Source organism: Corvus cornix, chromosome 8 (assembly GCF_000738735.6).
Source record: "Corvus cornix cornix isolate S_Up_H32 chromosome 8, ASM73873v5, whole genome shotgun sequence".
In the NCBI taxonomy this organism is placed as follows: domain Eukaryota; kingdom Metazoa; phylum Chordata; class Aves; order Passeriformes; family Corvidae; genus Corvus; species Corvus cornix.
The window spans coordinates 20810941-20829513 of NC_046338.1; the positions used below are offsets into that span (position 1 = coordinate 20810941).

The 18573-nt window shown below is 44.4% G+C and overlaps 1 long non-coding RNA gene across 2 annotated transcripts in view; it reads right to left on the reverse strand.

The window, feature by feature from the left end:
• Positions 1–3204: 3204 nt before the first annotated feature.
• LOC120410363 overlaps positions 3205–18573 on the reverse strand; it is a 123196-nt gene continuing 107827 nt past the window's right edge. For both annotated transcript variants that reach the window (XR_005602444.1, XR_005602443.1), the window contains one exon: positions 3205–3308. This is a non-coding gene — a long non-coding RNA (uncharacterized LOC120410363). The remainder of the gene's footprint in view (positions 3309–18573) is intronic.

Consider the following 18573-nt stretch of genomic DNA (forward strand, 5'->3'; position numbering starts at 1 on the left):
TCAATACCTCCTTCCTCTTTACTGACATCATTAAAGAATATATTCACAAAATTTATACCTTACATTACTTTCCTTAAAGACATCTTGCATGAATCTTCAGATTTCAATTTAAGAAGGCAATTAGCAGCTAAGAGCACCTTATTAAATCTGCTTTTAATTATAATTCACCAATGTTTATAGCTTGCTTATAATTTTTGCACATGATTACATTACTAGGGATCAAAACGAGTGAACAAAGCATTTGTTTATGTGCAGGGATAATGTTTCATAGAAAATTAAAAGAAAACTATTTAAACTCATTTAAACTGGAATATTATTCTCTATTAGAAATTTAGGGCCAAAAATGCCTTGAAAATGTCATCTGTATAAATATTCATTTACCTGTGAACAGATAACTTCAGAAGCAGATTTGACAGAAACAAAGAATAGCTTCTTCATGTTGCAGTAGATGACTAAGATCATTTGAATGATTTATTGATAAGCAAGTGTACAAAATAAATACAAAGAGAACAGGCTGGACTTGTTGTTACCAAAAAAAAATCATTACAAGACTGCCTAGCATGTGAATTCATAAATATAAGAGTAGTGTGCATAGGGTTGCATCACAAAAAAGTCACACATAGTAAGAGAAAGACATCAATAATCTGCAATTCCCATTACTTTTCTATCTTTTTGAGGGGGGGATTTTTATTTGCTTGGGGTTTTGGTTTGGTTTAGGGTTTTTTTATAAGTGGAAGTTGTGGGTAAATCCAAGCCAATAAGCACTAATGTCATAACAGCCAGGTTGTGGGCAATTTAGATCCCAATCCCATCACTCTTCCTGCACGAAACCATACTCACATGAGTAACCCCATTGAAAACAGAAAGATGACTTGTGCACTAAGTGCTATTTAATGGAAGGGTAGCAGGCTGGAGGCAGATGAAGCAAGACTTATTAGGTGATAAACACATTGCTTCCTGGGGAAGGGCAAGGGCAACTCCTGGATAGCATCTAACCTCAATTCTCAGAGGTACCAACACTCTCCTACTGTAAAACTCTAAATACTTCAGAAGTTATATGAACAGTCAAAAGCCTCACAGAATCATCAGCAGCTGCTCAAGATGTCACAGGATCAGCTTGAGGAAACATGTGTCATATATTATTCTGCAGATCTCCAAACTGAAGCATTTTGAGGCCTTTTGCTTTCAGGGCCATGCATGTAGCTGTGCCACCCTGGGACCTGCCCTGGAGCTGGGTTGCTGGTCAGTGCGCAACCCGCAGACCCACTGTGCTGAAGAGCAGTAATGTAGAGGGGTGCACCGAGGAGAGACGCATTTTTCCTAAAACACTGCGCACAAGGCTATGCCAATTACTATTCCTAGTTTAGTGTAATTTGGAATGCCCTTTGTGCCCTATGACCCAGCAAGACAGGATTCAGCACCAAAATCTTACTATCTTCAAAGTCAGATGTATGTGACAAAAATGCTCCTTTAATCTTCTTCCATTCTGCACAGAAAATAAAACACAATGTGGCCACAAAGTATTCCCAACGATTAACAGCTGGCAAGCTGGGGGCTTCTGGTAGGTATAATTAGCAAAGCAAGGAAAAATTCTGAAGTAAACTGTAGCCTAGTTTTCTCCTAAAATGTTATTCCTAGATTGTTAGTCTACTTAAACTCTTGGGATTTTTCTTACTAAGTAGACAACAGAAAAGACAAAATGTTGCTTTCTAAGCTATGCAAACTATGTCCTATACTTTATTGCAACAGCCAAGAATATCCTTAATGTTACCACTCCAGTTATGTTCAGACTACCTGACATGGCAATAATCACGTAATAAATGCATCATCCTATAGACCTGCCTCCTAAAAAGTAGGAGACAGAAGCCTTAAATAAAGGATGAACATCAGGTGAACACTTTCAAATATGATGGGAGCACTGAACTTCAGGACAGTAAACTGAAAAGAGTTAGAATAGGAGAAGAATTTTAAAAGCAAGTCCAGCATTAGCTTCCAAGTATTGTTCTATATTTTGTGCTTTTTTTTTTTAACGTCAGCCTTTGATAAGAGGGGGTTGAACAAGAGCAAAAATTTAGCTGCAAAAGCAGGCACATTTGACAAGTTTGGCAGCACATGAATAGAACCTAGAGTATTATATGCGGCTTAAAAGATAAAAAAATAACAGCATTCCTCCTAATTAGAGAAGCCATATGCTCTATGAAATAAATCCTGGTAGCTTGTAATTACAACCTTATTTTTAAACAGATCATTTTAATTCTATTATATTCTGTATTTCTGATTTATTTACTAAAATATTCAGATCACAGAGTTATTATGAAAAAGTGCAGTTCACAGTTGAAAGAATAGCATGGCAATAATGTTGCTACATCTCTCCCTACAAACAGAAGGTGATAAAGAGGGGTCTCCATGTTAAAGATTATTTTCTTCTCTACAGTGAAAAGAAAGTAAAGAAGGAAAAAAATAACATCTGCCATAGTAAGTTTGTCTTGCTCAGTATTCTGCCTGTATGGATATGATATTTAATAGTGTTCAAAGGAAAATAAGCCTGCAGTACTGCCTATGCCTTTTAAAACCAGAGGGGGCACACGGGGCATCTAATCCAAGCACCTATCTCACCTAAGTTTTAGGACTATTCTTAAGTTTTCTTTTGAAGTGGGAACGGATTTTTTCTTTTTTTGTAACTGTGTTTTTCTGAATGGTATAAAATTTTGACTCATGCTTTTTAGAATTAATTTCATGCAGAAAAATTTAACTGTACTTCTCCCTGTTAAATGAAAATATCTTTAAAACAACATTCATCCAGAGAATCTAAAAAGATCACTGCCATACTTAGTACTTCTAGTCACCCATAATAAGATGGTTTCATATAAGGAGCTATCAATCAGTTTTACAGATTCAGGTATGTTTCTACAACTATATAATAGGTATCATTTGCAAGCATAAATCACAGGTTTTCTCTGTGCCAGACTTCCAACACAAAGAAGATCAGTCTATAAAAATATGAATCAGCCCATACACATGTCAGAAATCCAATTCACTTGAGAACAAAACTTCTTACTAAGAATTTAAGGTACCATAATTAAATTCAAGATAGCAATTTGACTGTATTTTCAGTGGTGTGAGGCCCAGGTCCCCTTCCTTAATAACCTCTCAGGTTGGGATTTCACATTGCCATTGCTCATTGGTGCTGACACTTACCTGTAGCTGCTGCCCATCCTTCAGGCAGGCATTCGGTGCAGCTTGCTTCCCTTCAAGCATTAACAGCAAGCAGCTGAAACAGGCTTATGCTACTTCTCCTGTTCTGATTGCTGAGCAAAAAGGACAGAAAATCATTACAGTCAAAACATTTCTAACAAAGGTCACTTTAATAGAAAATTACATCAATCACCTTGAAAAAAAAAAAAAAGTACATTTCAATTGATGTCATTCATTCATGGGGCTAATATCAGCTTTATTTTAAAAAATTTGGCTGGTTCTGGAGAAAAATCATTAAAAATTAACTATGTCTTTCAAGAGAGATTTAAGTCTTGTGTGAGAAGATAAAATTGCATGAGTTGTTTCACATGATAATCTGAATAGCTGTTTCAAAACTTTTTTCTGAAGACATTACTGTGAAAGTAGCTTTAATGCAAAAGAATCATCTAGAGAGGATGACTATGAATAAAGCATTTCTCAGGATTTACCCTGGTCTGGTTACATGCACCACAGAATCCAGTCCTTTAGCTCACAAACATAGCATTATACAAGTGAAATAAGCCAGAATTATTATACCTATAAGTCATAATACATGCACATATTCAGAACTATTAGACACACTAGATGAGGTATCTGACTTTGTATAAAACTTTTGCAGTTGATTTTGCCATGGGTATGTTGTAAGAATATCTTTTAGCACTGCAGATAAAGCTTTATACACCTTAACCTTTTTACTGGGGAATGCTAAATGAATTTGCAGGTGTAAATGAGGTCCCAGCTTTCAGACATTAATACTCACGTGACTGCTAAATTCAACAATTAAATTTTCAATTACTTCAGTGGTAAGGGATTATGCCCAGACATCTTAATTCAGACTATAAAGCACTTTTATCTATATCAGAGTACACAAGCATGTGCTTAGAAGGCTGCTTTTCAAAGGAACTGAAGGACTTAACCACGTGTCAAGTTATTTGCTGGAGAAGAATGGGTGGATAGTTTGGAGACAGTGATTTTGTCTATGGTGGTATTGTGGAATTGAATTCTACGTGCACACAAATTCCTATTGAAATCTTATATGTTTAATCTTCACATTTATATATAATTAACAGACATACAAAGACATGGACAAACAATATAATTACATATAATTTTACAACACAGAGTAAAGCTTCAATCTCTGCAGTTTTATCCTACATTAAAAATTATCTAGTATCTGCAGGATGTCTTCTAGTGGGATTAGTCCACTGCACAATTTTAATTCCAGTGAAGGTTTTTTCAAGGCTAAAGACTATCCTTGTAATAAGTTCATATGTAAGCTGCAATTTTCAAAACAATTCCCCAAATATTTTAATATTTATCCACAACACATCTGTGTACAGATTTGTAAATGGTATATTTGAGCTCTTTAATTTCAAATCACACTGCTTTGAAAAGGTTGGTACAAAATTGAATGTCACTTAATTGTTATTCTGCTTAGGAGAGACTACAAATGAAGGATCAGTGAGGGAGCAGAGAAAAACTCCAGTGAGAAATAGGATGAAAACAAAGTTGAGGATGTGAAGAATGAACAACTGCGTGTGAAAAACAGAAGCACAGAGGGAGAATATAAATTCTCATACACTGGCATTTAAGGGACAAGAAACTTACACAGGCCACTGAGCTGTGCCATCTTCACTTTTCAAGGGTTAGTAAACTCACTCAGTGGTAACCTAGCACAGAGCTTGATTCAGCAGAAGCTTCACTCAAGAAAAGTTTATTACATCAAAATAAGGGCTTCCAAACTGCAACTATTATCCAAAATACAATTCTGCAGGCTCTGCAAAGCCCCCCACCCCATCCTTGGGTATCCTCCTATCAGTGTACCCAAACTGCTATGCCCAAAACCCCAGAAATTTCAGTCCATTTTAAAAGCAGTGAGTTCTTTCTAAGCTGCAGCACTCCCCAGAAGAGGCACCTGAGATGCTGAGCTTGCTGCTGGGGAGGCCATGAACTCCCAGGGCGGTTTCTGCCCTGCTGTGCTAGAGCCACCCTCCTGGCAGACATAGAGCCATCCTGAAGAGACACGGACATCTGATCCTCCCTGGCCCTGGAGACATCGTGGCCACAGAGCCGCAATTGTGGGGTCGGAATTTTTCTCTTTCCAGTTTTTCAAACCGTGGTTTCTAAAGGTGACAATGGTAATTAGTCCTAAATGCTTTATGTGCCATAGAGAAATGTAGGAGAATATGTCCAGCAGGCAACGTTTTTTAAGTCTCTGCCAACACTTTGATCACAGAATGAATTGTCTGGAATACTGTGAACTCTTTACTTATTAAAATGAAACTGGGGTGTTGTATCAATGAAATATATTTTATTGTGTTCTATCAATGAGACATATGCTATTATATTATCAAGGTACCAATTCAGACTACAAAATCAGCTTTCCATTTCTCTTAATGAGAGACTGTACCAAAAGCAAATTACATGAGTTTTCATCACTGTACTCTTAATAAAAATAGGACATTTTGGCTCTTTTTGTTAAAGAGAAAGCTAATATAGTATTTATGAAGTCTGTGCAGTGAGCAGTTAAGGACTAATACTGAATATCCAAAATGCTACTGGATCTTTAATCAAAATGGAACATGACAATATGAAACACAAAGCATTTTGTCAAGAAAAAGAATGTAATAGGAAAAAGAGGAGTGGTTATTATAGGAAGAATGAAAGGGTATAGATGGTAGAAGAGAACTAGCATTTCCAAAAATGAAAATGGGGTGCATTATTTTAAAAAAGAAAATGCCTTCTAGACTTTAGTTGTGTTTTCAGGAGATGAATGAAAAAAACTTGTAAGTCTCCAAAGAGACAGTAAATGTAGACACTGAAAAATCACCACAGCATTTGAAAAGAAATGGGATCTTATTTTATAACCATAAAACTATGAACTGACTCTTTTATTATTTAAGGGGTCTTGCCTTTCTGTTCTATTGAGAAGACTTCAAGGTCAAAATGTCTGTATACTTAATGCCACTTTAGATGCCAATGAAAGGAGATTACAAGAAAAATGAGAACCCTGGGGCTTGCCAGGCCCTTCTGGGATAAATGCACCTGGTAAAGTCAAGGTTATATAAATGAAGAGAATCCATCATCTGAAGTTGTTGGGGGTTATTTACATTTAAAGAAAAAGAAAGGCAATTAATGAAACAAAATAGTGAAATTTTCAAAGATTGTATGATAAAGACAATTTAATGGTGCAATATCTGCAATAATAAATCACAAATTCTTCTTTCAAGTGAGGACTAAAGCAATTGTTAGGGGAACAAAGTCATAGTTTGGTAGACAACTCCAAACAAGGCTAAACCCTTTTCAGATTGTCATAGTGTGTTCCCTGGAAACACAAGGACCTGCTAAAAGTCAAGCAAAATTGCAGGGAGCTTGGTTGGAATCCAAGAATGTAGGAGAAACTTGCCCACATCTGAAAAACACAAATTTTAACTCTACTAACGTCAGAAAAATGTACTAAAGCGTACAACCCAAGGAAGTGTTTTGAGGGCAATATTTCAAATATTTACCATCAAGGCAGACATGGCCATGGAGAGAACTCCATGCCATGGAGTTTCAGCATTCTGTAATACTTGTGATCAGAAACCTTGCCCAGAGTCAGTAAGGGTTGTTGTCTTGCTTTACTGCAGAATAGCCAAATAGATTTTCAAGGTCTGCACAAGGTCCATTTACCATTTTTCTCAAAGATAGAGGGATTTTAAATTTTTTTTTCCCTTTTGCTCTGTCTCAGTCTTATCACATTTTTGGAGATGTGACTTCATGTCTTACAGGTAGGGTATTGTCCTATCTTATTATGATCAGAAGCTCAACCTGCTGCACAGCCGATTTACTCTGCTAGGTGCAAATGCTGCATTAAACTCAGCAACTGCAGTTCAGTAGAGTGCAGATGTTAAGCCATTTAATTGCCTTTTCCCTATACCTTGATGGAAGTAAAGGAGGATTTCCTGGGAAGTTCAAGGTCTAGAGGGCATTTTTTCCATACATTAAATATCCTTAGTGTTCAGATTTGGAGCAACATCCCTCCTTGGTACACAGCTCTAAAGGATGCAGACAAGAAGTACATCAATGAGAGAATTACTGCTCTAGAATTTACATCAAATTTCACTGTTAATTGAAAAGATTATGCCTTTGCTTAGAGATACATACTGCTTTAATAGAGGCTGTACATTTAGAAAGGAAAAGAAGGGACTGAGGCGTATGTCAGGAAACATTTTGTACACAGATTCCAGGTGTAAAAGCTGTCAGGAATGGTAGAAAAGCAAGGAAGAGCCATTTACAAGGGTGCTTACGTGAGAAAAGAGTCTGAGACGAGTCAGAAAGAGTGGAGAGAGAGAAGCTGAGCAGGAGGTTAAGTGAGCAGAGTTTGACTACTGGTCCAGAGGGACAAATGTCTTTAGAGTTAAAAAATTTTCTATGTCAGGAAAGAGCTCCACACACAGCCCTTGGAAGACAAGGGCTTTGCAAGAACATCCACAAAAAAAAAAAAAAAAAGAAACAATGGTGTAGAAGGATTCCTTATGGAACAGGAGCATATGATACCCCTGGAAAGATTGGACAACCCAGGGTTGCTGAGGAAAAGCCCCTGGACAGGCCCCTGGCTGCAGGCAAGCCTGGAAAGGACCTGGCTGCAGGCAGCCCTGAGAGTCCTTGGCAGGTTATACACTGGTTGGCTCCCCCGCTGATTAGAGGCTGTCTAGAGGGACTGGGCATGAATCTTTGCAAAAGTAGATATAAGTTGGCCTAGTTGTACAACAAACGGAGAACAATGCTTTATTGTATCTGTGTATGTGTCGTTTATCCAGCCAGCTCTCCGGACTCGGTCCCTTTCACCTGGCACCCAATGTGGGGCTCGAGTGATTTTATTCACTTAAATGTGTTTCGCTTAAATGCGGTTTGTTTTCACTTAAATGCATTTCGCTTAGATGCGGTTTGTTTCGCTTAAATGGAGTTCGCCTAAACGCGGCAAGACTCCGAATCATCGCACCAGCAGTGAGGAGCCTGGAGAGCTGGAGCCAGAGTGTCCCGGCAAAAAAGTTGAGTGGAGCCGGAGACCGGAGCTCACGCGGCCGAGCAAGCCCCCCACAGGTAAGACAGCTATAGAATACAAGGCTGCAACTTGTCTCCTAGCCAGTATCCTCTCTAAGAGAGGTGAGACTGTAAAAGATCGACATCTCTATGCCCTAATTACGTGGGTCCAGGAACAAGGGTTTTTGAAACGCACTTCGCTTTTGTTTTTCACCAAGGAGTGGTGGGAAATTGGAAACAGACTATGGCAGTTCACAATTGAGGGTGGAAAGGAAGGTAAAGAAGCTAAAGCTCTCAGATTAACATGGAGAGCTGTGACTAATACCCTCGCAGAAATGAAAGCAGAGAGGGAGGTGGCCATGACAGCCATGGAGGCGCTGGGGGGTGGCGGCCCTGGAAAAAAAAGAGAGAGGGGTCTCATGGAGCGTGGCCAGAGGCCAGGGCGGAGTGCAGGGTTGCGCAATTCTTCGCGCTGACCGCAGGTCAACTGAGGAAGGGGACATAAGCACCTGTACACTCGCTGCGGGAGCTGCTGGACCCGATGGAGAAGGAAGTTACCCCGCAGAAGCCTAAGGGAGAACTGCAAGCAAAGGCGGAAGCAGAGCCTCCCGACTCTGGGGGCGGGGTGCAGGCGAGCAGAGGAGAAGCAAGCGGTCCTAGCTGCCGGCCGAAAATGGCAACGCGCGACACCCCTCTGCCGGACAGCGGATCATTGTCTGACTGCAAAGCAGCCTCTACGGCTTTGTCGCCCACAGAGCCAGAGCCAGCCAGGGCTGCCAGGGGTCAGCCCCAAGAGGAGGAAAAGCACCAAGAGATGATGCATGAAGTAATGAAGAGGCTTGCTGAATTGTCTACGCGTCAGGACGTGCTGGAGTCTAAGGCTCGCGAAACCACACCATCAGCACCATGGCGTCCTGTGGACCCAATGGTCAAGACAGCCACCAGAATTCCTCCATTCCTGTTAGGAGAACCGAGCACAGGGCCTACGGCCCTTCCCTCCCAGCAAGAGGATGTGAAGCCATTGCCTTCATCAGCCCCGACAGCGAGGACTGATCCATTGCGAAGGAGATAGAATGGAGTTGTCCATAACGCAATCATTGAAAGAGATTGGCAAGCCATAGATGCCCTAGCCTGCCCTGTACTGATACAGGATACAGGACACCGCAAGGTGGAAACCCCATGACTGGAAGATCTCGCAGCAAGCGAAGCAAACGGTCACCACGCACGGCCTCCGGTCTGAAGCTACGTGGAGCATCCTGCAGTTTATCTTTACAGCAGATGTCCCGTGTCCTAATGATTGCGTCAGCATCACATAGTTGTTGTTGACCCCTTCACAGCTCCTGCTTTGGGAGTGAACGTGGAAGCAGCTAGTACAAGAAGAAGCTAGCAAACATCAAGGTGATATGCAAGACCCACTGTATGCGATCCAAGCCAACATACTAACTGGGAGCGGGGCTTATTGAGCGACGGTGACGCAGCTGACCATGCCCACAATCATTCGTCAGTTGTCACAGACTCTTGCCCACAAAGCCTTGTTGTCAGTACCCGAAAAGAAGTCTCCTCCAATATGCGGCAGTCCGACAGGGGCTGTCAGAGCCATATGGTCAGTTCATTGACCGTCTGTCAGCAGCCTTGAAGGACACAACTGAGCTCTCGGAAGAGCTCCTAGAGCAAATGTTCCGGACCCTTGCCATTGAAAATGCTAATAGGCAAACTAAGACAATTCTTGCCGCGCTGCCCCAGGGAGCAGGAGTAGATGAGATGCTCGTGCGCGCTACCCGTGCGGAGCAGTCATCTCAAACAGCTGCATTTACCGCAACGCTGCAGAATGTCCTGCAAAAGCAGGGACAAGTCATCACCGCAGCGCTGACCGGAGGGGCGCAAAGTAAAAAAGGGGCGAGGGCCACTGGCCCACCTCCTGGTCCCCCAACGGGCAGAGTAGCCTGTTTCCAGTGCAGTGAAGAGGGGCACCTGAGGCGCACTTGCCGGAAAATGGTGTGGTGCCACAACGGCAATTCCGGCACCCACGCCACCATAGAATGCCGCCACGCGGGAAATGGCCAGCTCAGTGCGGTGGGGCCATACACCAGGACACAAATGAGCACCCCAAAGAGCCACAAGTCGAGTGCAACCCTGGTGGTTTCCTTCAGCAGAACCAGCCAACCACCCGAGGGAGCCTCAGAGTGGATGTGGCAACCTCAATGGAAGTCACGCTGACGAACCACCAGGTCACCCTGATCCCAACCACAGCCAAGGGCCCCCTGTCATCAGACAGCCCTCATCTGGGTGGCCTACTCGTGGGGCGGTCATCAACCAGCCGGCAGGGAGTAGTGGTGCTCCCTGTAGTCATTGACGCCAGCTACACCAGAGAAATTAAGATCATGGCCTACGTGCTGCAACCACCCATGACTGTCCCGCAGGGCAGTCGCATTGCCCAAATCGTCCCCATTCCCCTAATTCAGTAACAGCAGTGTCCATGGAGACCACGCTTTTGGGTCCTCTGGGTTCGACGTGTTTTGGACATTGAACCTGGCCCAAAGACCTCAGCGGCAAGTGATCCTGCGAAGGGGGGCAGAAGCCATCAAAATATGGCTGCTTTTTGACACAGGGGCTGACACTACCATAATTAACCAGGCAGTATGGCCACCTGGCTGGGGACTGGGAAAAACCAGCAGCCATGCATGCTGTTAGGGTGCGGGGCCGAACACAAATCCCCCCAATAAGTGCAACACCAATCACCCTAGAATTTGAGGACAAATCAAACCCGTTGTGTTGTCGCCCCTATGTTATAAAGCGCCCCCAGACCCTGCAAGCCTGATTGGCACCGACATCCTTGCCGCAGCCTAGGCTTGTGCTCACCACAGACCAGCATTTATGCTGACTGCCACTGCCAATCAGCCGCCCATACGGTTAACAGATTACCCTGTCTGGGTCGAGCAGTGGCCGGTAACAGACGAAAGGCTGAAGACAGTAGAACAGCTTGTTGCAGAACAGCTAGCAGCAGGACACATAAAGCCTTCAGTCAGCCCATGGAACACCCCCATCTTTGTGATCCCAAAGAAGTCAGGAAAACAGCGCCTCCTTCACGACCTTCAACAAGTGAATGCGCGCATGCAAACTATGGGGGCACTGCAACCTGGGCTACCGGCTCCTACAATGATCCCAGCAGGATGGCAAATCACTGTAATTGACTTAAAGGACTGCTTTTTCACAATGCCGCTGCATCCAAAGGACACAGAAAGTTTTGCCTTAACAGTGCCCACAAAGAATCACAGTGAGCCTACTAAGTGCTACAAGTGGGTTGTCCTGCCCCAGGGGATAAAAAATTCCCCCACACTGTGTCAGCTATATGTTGACTGGGCACTACGTCCAATTCAACGATGCTACGCAGAAGCACTCATCTACCATTACATGGATGACATCCTGATAGCTACTGCTAAAGAGTTCCCAGATAAAGAGATGCAATGGGTCAGAGAGCAACTGCATGAGACTGGATTAGAGATTGCCCCCAAGAAGATCCAGCGGACTGCACCATGGAAGTACCTGGGCTGGCTCATATCAGAATCGCAAATTAGGCCCCAAAAGATCGAGCTAAACACAGAAATCTCCACGCCCCATGATACGCAACAATCTAGGAGATCTGCAATGGGTCTGCGGAGTCACGGGAATCACGAATGCTGACCTCGCCCCCTTCCTGCTATGGCTGCACGGGACGAACGCTGCCAAACCTTAGGAATGCTCCCCGGACCAAGCAGCAGCTCTCGCCAAGGTCGCAGCTAAGCTGCGGCACGCATGGGTATCGCACAGAGAAGAAGGAGTCCCACTCGCCATCCTCATCACCCTGATTGGCGCAGCAGGTTCACATGCCATCATCCACCAATGGCAAAAGAAAAAGGGGAAGGACATCTGGATTCTCAAATGGATCTTCCCACCAACTCAGCCACGCTTCAGACTGCAGTCCAGGGTAGAGATGGTGGCGCTTTTAATCCGAAAGAGTCACGACCGAGCGGTGGAGTTGGACGGCAGGGAGGCAAAGGACATCAGTACACCATTCCAGACAGGGGACTTTGAGTGGATGCTATGCCATGCGGAGGCACTGCAAGAAGCTCTGCTCGGATTCACCGGCATGGTCCATAACAAGCACCCACAGGGAAGGCTGGCACAGCTGCTGGGGCGCTATGAGTGGCTGGACCGCCCGCTGAATGTAGAATGGCCAGTACTGGGGCACATGGTGTTCACGAATGCAGGGAGGAAGACGAAGTGGGCTGCCTGTGCGTGGAAAGAGAATGATCCCTGGAAGACTCATGTCATAACGGGAGAACCGGCCGACAGCTTGCAAACACTTGAACTGCGCGCCATGATATGGGCATTACAACAGCGGTCAAAGGAACCGGTGAATGTAGTCAGCGATTCCCTATATGATGTCGTTGGAAGTAGCCCAACAAGATCCATGATGGCGAAAATCCGGCGTACTAACAAGCGAACAATCTGGGCAGCTTGGCTTATCACATCTGCGGCATACCCTACTAACAACGGGACACAACCCTACTGTATCATGCACCGCTTCAGAGCCACCAGTGGAACTCAGGCTGGGGAGAGGCGCAATGCCCGTGCAAACGAGGCGGTGAACCTGTGCCCCATAGTGGCATTCCGGCCTGCAAGCGGTTTTTGAGCAAGGCCACGATGTAAGCCATGATTTGTTCCAGCAAAACGGCCCGAAAATCCCTGCCAGAGGACAGTTAAGGATCCCGCCTGGGAGAGATGCAAAAGGCATAGGTGCGGGCTCTGTCCCCATGTAGCCATCCCACGGGACCCTGGGGTTGGGAGTGGGGGTTAACCCCAAGGGTTTGAAAGCCCTCAAGCTCTGGCAAATGGACGTCACTCACGTCCCTGAGTTCGGCCAACAGTGCTTTGTCCATGTAACAATTGACACTTTTTCACACTTCCTGTGGGCTACCACTCAGACAGGAGAGAAGGCATTGCATGTGGAGCTGGCATCTGCTCTCTTGCTTTGCAGTAATGGGGGTACCCAAAAAGATCAAAACGGACAATGGGCCAGCATACACCAGCGGTCGCCTAGCCAGATTTATGCAGCAGTGGGGGGTAAAACATATCACGGGGATCCCACACTCGCCCACTGGTCAGGCAGTGGTAGAGAGAGCCCATCGTACACTAAAAGAATATCTGGGCCGACAGAAAGGGGAAGAGATGGAACCAAGTAAACGGCTAAGCAAAGTGCTGCTCACATTGAACTTCCTCTCTCTGGCCGGGGATAGGGAGGAGCCTCCAGCGGCAATCCATCATCACACGGTTTGTAGGGGAATCGAGCAAGCTCTTCCAGGAATAAGTGTTTTGTATCGTGACCCTCGAAAAGGTTTGTGGGAAGGTCCCAGCCCAGTGCTATTTAATGGCCAAGGATATACGTGTGTTTCCTCCCCAGAGGGACCGCTGTGGGTGCCCAGCAAGTGGTGCCGCGCGACTCATGCAGGACCCCGAAGCAAGAAGGCGCAGTCAGCATCGGCTCCTGAGGAAAGTAACCACTACTACAACAGCTGGAACTCTGGGACCCCCGTCCCGAGAAGCCTTGGGAGAGGCTGCAGACGTGGCTGAGTGAGGGGGCTGAGAACTTGCCAGGTCCACCACTCTCTGTAGTGGGGGAAATAGCAAGACCCTGTGGCGAATGTAGCGGCTGCCCTGGGTGGTTGCTAGTGACTTGCGGTGGTTGTCGGCGGACCCTCTGGACACACAAGCTAACGTTAGAAAGCGGGTGGTATACTTGCCCGCCTTGTGCAGACCGTGATCGAAGGCAGAACCAAGAAGGGGAGCTGCGTAAATTCTTGGGTATAGCATCAGACACAGAGGTAGAGTGGGGAATTGTTTTGACTGTCTTGAGACAAGGGTATTGGCAGACATCTTCGATCAGCTGTCCGCCCATTTAGATCGAGTGAAGGCAGTACAGAATGTGGCAGTGTTAGGGCGAGAGTGTAGTACACAGGTTCATGTCCCGTGGCAGCATGTGGTGGTCTCCGAGCGCTGGGAAGCAACAAAGCAACGCTGGGCCTGCAAACGTTCTGAGAGGTTTGCTTCTCGTAAGCATCCTAGCAGTGTCCCATGCAATGTTGACAGCAATCCAGAAGAGACAAAACATGTGGGTCACCCTAGCTAATTTAGCGGGGCAAGACTCTATGTGTCTGAGCCTGGCCACGCCAGGGGACCCATTTCACACCTGCTTAATTGGGGTCCCATACTTTAACCCACAAGACTTCCGAGGGATGCTAGACAACAGCTCGCTGATAGGGAACGCCACAGGCAATGGCAATTGTTCAGGGCTGATCGGACTCAAGCCTGCGCAGCAGCGTGCCTACTGGCAAGGTGCATTCTTGAAAAGCATCAATATCACCATGGGGACACCAGAAGAGTTAGATCTACTGGGTTCCACAAACCAAACTGGGGATGGTTATATGACATTCGAGCCACCCACTACCAGTCAATTAAATGTTAATAGGCACCTTTGGGCCACTGTTGACCCTCTTGCAGACTGGTTTCTGAGAAACTACAAGTCCGAAGCAATTTACTACCAAATCAACCTCACGGGTCAAGCCCCGAAACGCCTCCCCAGTGGTACGTTCTTAATATGCAGGGACCACGCGTGGAATGGGGCTCCCGCCAGCCCACATGGGGGACCGTGCTACTTAGGGAAACTCACCTTGTTCCATCCAAACCTGCATCAACTCTTAAATATCACCCACCGCACTGAAACCAGGGTGCAGCGTTCAGTCCATGAGCTCAAATGTGAAGGGACTGAAGAGCCCGTGTTTTGGAGTCGTAGTCCAATTTGGCTAGCATCCATGTTTTTACCCGGTGCTTCAGCAGCTAGGGCGTACGCAACGTTACACAAACTTGCTTGTTGGGTGAGGGACAAACTAAACATAACTTCGCAGATGTTTCACGAGCGAAGCGCAGATGTCACTAGTGTTAGGCATGCGGTATTACAAAATCGGGCAGCCATTGATTTCCTACTATTAGCCCACAGCTGTGAAGATTTCCAAGGTATGTGCTGTATGAATCTTTCTGACCACTCTGTCTCGATTCACAAGCACCTCTCCGACCTCCAGAGGGGCCTGCACAACCTTCGGGAGACAGACGACCCTATTGGAGATTGGCTTAAAGGTCTGGGTATCACCGGATGGCTGCGCACCTTGGTAGTAGCAGGCTGCCGATTGCTATTTGTAGTTATAATAGGCTTAATAGTATTTGGGTGCATTTTTTCCTGCGTCAAAGCAGGACTGCAAAAGATTATCGACCAGGCCTGGGTTGCCAAAAAAGAAAACGGGGGATTGTGTAGAAGGATTCCTTGTGGAACAGGAGTATATGATACCCCTGGAAAGATTGGACAACCCAGGGTTGCTGAGGAAAAGCCCCTGAACAGGCCCCTGGCTGCAGGCAGGCCTGGAAAGGACCTGGCTGCAGGCAGCCCTGAGAGTCCTTGGCAAAGTTATACACTGGTTGGCTCCCCCGCTGATTAGAGGCTGTCCAGAGGGACTTTGCAAAAGTAGATATAAGCTTGCATAGTTGAACAATAAAGGGAGAACGATGCTTAATTGTATCAGTGTACGTGTCGTTTATCCGGCCAGCTGTCCGGACTCGGTCCCTTTCACAATGCCTATTTCTTATATGCTACTGTGGCGTCCACCTTCCACTATGGAACATGCAGCTCTCTTGTCCACAAAACGTCCCTTGAAATCTTTTGACCTTCGTGCATCTTCCATGGAAGAAAAAGCACAGACAGAGTAGTTCCTGCCAAAATATTATCCTCTGGTGTTTGCTGTCTTAACCATACAGCATCAGAAAAGCAAAATCAGCAGCTGCAGGTGTTAAAAGACATATTTTAGGAACAGAATGCTACATTCAGGAGAGGTAACGCCCTTCACTTCCAAAAGGCACCTCATTATCAGGCAGGGACTCTCACACAGCACTGCAAACACTTACTTTGGCTCCAGTTTCATTCCTCTCCACTGTGTACTTTGTAGATTGCCCTGTTCTTTACTAATCTCAGACTGAGCACTTCAACACCAGCAAAAGGTAGAGAGGGGCTCTGCAGCACCAAGAGGAACTAATATTTGTCCTTATTTGCAGAAGCAGAATAAGGCCTAAAACCAACTTATTTTGCACATAAACTCTGCAAGATTCCCAGCTACATTCCTATTTCTGGAAATTTAAGATGTGCCTTCTTACATAAGGACTGGAGGACCAAGCTGATATTTTGACACAAAAGTGCTTCAAAAATTTGGACCTCCAAGGTCACAGAAGTAGCCAGAGAAGTAAATTTCAGGGACGCACTGAGATTGAGCCCACCAAAATCCAAGAAAATACTTTTTTTTCTTTTTTTAAACCACTGTATTTTGGATTAAATTTTCAGTCAAGTTTGCTGATTTGGCCCTGGGGATGCCTGATGTGATTCATTATATACAGGCAGATGTAGAACCTGTTTTATAAGTTTCTGGGATAAGGAGGAAGGTATTCACAGCTGAAAGCTGCAGTCTTACTATCAGCTCTGGGAATGCAAAAACTGCAGAGCCAATGGCTCCCCATCCTGCCTATGGTTTGCTTCTGGCTTTTATCTTGATTTATATCAACATTTGTGAAGCATTATTAATGTCACAAGAGGCAGACCTGTCAACTAGAATAACACTCTTGGAAAATTTGCTCCCACCTACTTTCCCTTTCAGGTTCATCAGATCTGGCATTTGTGTCTGGTGTTACCCAGCCATAGATAAGAAACACCAGAAAGACACATTGTCATTAATTGCAGAGGCAAACAAGAACAGCTTAAGCACAAGGAGGCTGGGTAAAACCAACAATCCTTTATACAAGCCCACTGTATTCATCTGCTAATTCCAATCACAGCTGAAAGCAGATTGCAGCGTTTTGTATTTCATTGGAAAGGCAAGAGAAGTAGCAGAGCATGGTTTGTATCCTAACACTATTCCCCCTGCAAAATCAATACTCCCATATACAGTTTTAGGCATTTTCCAGGGGAGATGCAGGGAGTCCCACAGGGAAAGCTTCACACATGCAGTAACGTTCGCAGGGTCAAGACCCCGTTCTTTTAACATATTCCACGAAGGTTAATGTGTTATTGTACAAGATCCAGGACAAGGCCTATGAATCACTGGAGTCCTTCTCAAACCCCAGCTGCACTGAAAAGCACATTTAAGGCACAAACTGGTTATAGTGATATATATCTTTTAGAACAAAAAATGTAAGTGTTCTTTTCTTTTGGTGAGGGGGAGCAAGGGGTGGGTTAAGGTATTGTGAAAGGCTGAAACCCATACATGTACCTCCAAGCAACCCATAAATACTACATTTGCAAAAAAACCACAGATGATCTGAATTTACATAGATAATTAGTGATAAAATATCTGGAATATTTTTAGAGATAAACCACTTGCTGGAATGTTGATTTAGTGGCCACCTTGAACTGGGATAACCCTGTTTTGCTGGGGGTGTTTTATCATGGCAGAGATGGTAGTTTTTATTCTTAGTAGTTGCCTCCCTATTAGAACCATAAAAATAAATCTATCAATTGATTTAAATGCATTGCAATTAGATATTGATTTATTGTCACTCAGGAGTAGTTAACCTGATATTAAGAAAATGTCCTTCCATGCAACTAAATTGAAGCAGGAAAACTGTGATCTAGAAGTAATCGAGATTCCACCATATCAAAACCTAAGCTCTACCTCTTCATGTTTAGATCTATAGCAACAAGATAGAGATTCTAGATTTTATTATTATTATTATTATTATTTTGATAGAGACCTTGGATACAGGATCCTCAAAGAGAAAAAAAAATTAGACAGGGAAAGCAAATGAGTCATAAGGGCGTGATTTCATTTGGAACAGGTCATGCAAGATTAGTACCCTGGGTTGCCCAGAGCTAAAATTTAACTATCATAACTGTGAGCATCAGGTTTGAAAAGGATGAATGTGTGAGAAAGCGCAGGAGGGGGTTTCTTTCATTTTCTCTGCTTTTGGGAAGAGGGATATGTGAGGAGAATACAAATCCACTGATTCATACCTATCTATTAGTCATACCTCTGTTGTGCTGGTTGCTTATTCTGTAGACATTCTCTGTTGTATAAATAAGGTGCACTGCCTCAGGGCTTAATATAGCATGTCTTTATACCTTTGTTTTTCTAGTTTTCTTTCTAACCCCTGATCATTCTGCACTTTCCTTCACACACTTTGTAATTCAGCTAAAGAATTTTGTAAAAAAAAGTTTGTGCAATTTACTAGGACTTTCCAACTAAG